Genomic DNA, 2,170 nt, shown 5'->3' on the forward strand with positions numbered 1-2,170 from the left:
TAGGCTTATCAAAGGTTCAAAGGAGGTCTGTGTTTACCACCATTGAAAGAAAACAAACCAAGAAAGAGATCAAGGGTGGGTCAAAACACCCTCTCTGGGACTGGGAGGGAGAGAGTTCCTGTATCTGTCCAAGAGGGTCATCTGCAGTGTGAAAAGCCAGGGTTCAGCAACAGGGGATATTTTCATCCTCTCAGGGATCATGAAAAGCATCCATGACAGTAAGGGGGTGGGTATGGGGTGGGTGCTGTCATTGAAAAGGCTAGGTGAGCAGGGAGAGCTATGCCATTTACAGGCATACCCTATCCACTTTTCCTTTCACAGCATTTACACAATGACTTAATGTTTAGTTTTGAATGGCATTACTTCTTGAGTCTCCTCCTCATTGTTTCCAAGTCTTTGGTTGATACTCAGGTGTAGGACGAATGTATGTATGTATGTATGTATGTATACTGTGTGTGAGCCCCAGGATGGACAGAATCTGGGGGGGTGGCAAGTGGAATAGACTGGAATGGAGTGGAGGAGAGGGGGAGCAAGAGGAAGGGAGAGAGTTGGAGGGAGGCATGAGGGAAGCTGGGGAAGAGAGGATGCCAAGGGACCTCGTTAGTTAATGTCACCGGGCATGGCTCTTATTCTGAGTTTTTTGTTTGTTTTCCTCGAATGCCACCTATGCAGAAAACAACCTGTGTGAAGTTCAACTAAGGTCACCCACACAAGAATAAAAACTACCCATTGACTGCAAGGCTCTGTATTAGGTCGCCCGCTGCTTGCACTTGGCAGAAACTCAAATCTGAGGCAAGGGGAAGAGCTTGGAAGCTGGAGTAGAAGAGGGAGAGGTGTGTCCCCTCCCCCTTGGAACCAAGTTTAGGGGGTATGAGGGCCAAAAAAATAGAATAAAATAAAAAGAAAAAAAAAAGGAAGGAAGGAGGGGTGAAGAGAGAGAGAGAGAGAGAGAGAGAGAGAGAGAGAGAGAGAAAGAGAGAAAGAAAGAGAAAGAAAGAAAGAAAGAAAGAATGAAAGAAAGAAAGAAAGAAAGAAAAAGAAAGAAAGAAAGAAAGAAAGAAAGAAAGAAAGAAAGAAAGAAAGAAAGAAAGAAAGAGAAAGAAAGAAAGAGAGAGAAAGAGGAAGGTCCTCGGTTCATTCCTGACTATGACTTTCTGGGGCATGGCATGGCAGGGCATGGCACGGCACGGCACACCCGGTCGGTCGCCGCCAGTGGTGTGGTTGGTGGTCTCCAGCCAGAAACTCCTCTGTGGTCCACTTCAGTCCACTTAATACCTTTCCTGGCTGGGGAGAGTTCCTATGGATCACAAGGACAAACCCAAAGGAGGACAAAGTTCAGAATGCCTAATTCACGCCTGCCCATTTCTACACGACAAAGCCGTCCATAGTGTCCAAGTGACTTGACCTGCATTTTTCATGTCTGCGAAAGAAGTTTCCATTTGAGGTACAGGTACTGCTTTGTGTTATTTATCATGGATGTTCCTCCATCCAAAGTGCTAGTATGGTGATCCACTGCCTTCCATTCACGCCCCTCTGTCTGCCGACTGCGCAAGCGCTGTCCTTGATTTGGCTCCGCCCTGTGACGACAACAAACCAACCCGGCCCTCTGGCCGACCTCGCTTTGAGGCTTATAAAAGCGGTCACCAGGAAGGTGGCGCATGACAAGGACAGGTTGCATCGTCATCATGTCATCATCAAGGTGGTGAGAATGCAGGGTCGGGTACTGGGGGGAGGGGGGGTTGAAAGCTTCATATTCTCATTGTCTCTCTCTCTTGTCTCTCTCTCTCTCTCTCTCTCTCTCTCTCTCTCTCTCTCTCTCTCGTTTCTACCTAGCAGTCAAGAAGGACAGACACTCCCACGATGCGGATGAAGGACTGTCAGTTAGACTTTGAAATTTCCTCCGCGAGCAAATATGGGGAGATTTAGGAATTTCCTTTCAGTTAACACGCCCCGCAACATGCCGCCGGGGCCGCCAATGCCGCCAATGCCGCCAATGCCGCCTGGAAACATCCCTAAAGGGTTGAAGCGTTGATAGGAATAGAAACAGGAAGGGTAAGCATTGCAACGTGTTTTCTGGGGTTTTGTTTGAGAGACCCATAAATGTATAACGCTGTGATAAGCCAGGCTGTACATATAAATAAATAAATAAATAAATAAATAAATAAATAAA

Source organism: Myotis yumanensis, unplaced genomic scaffold (assembly GCF_028538775.1).
Source record: "Myotis yumanensis isolate MYYU_CA2020_CCGP unplaced genomic scaffold, mMyoYum1.0.hap1 SCAF_7, whole genome shotgun sequence".
Taxonomy (NCBI): domain Eukaryota; kingdom Metazoa; phylum Chordata; class Mammalia; order Chiroptera; family Vespertilionidae; genus Myotis; species Myotis yumanensis.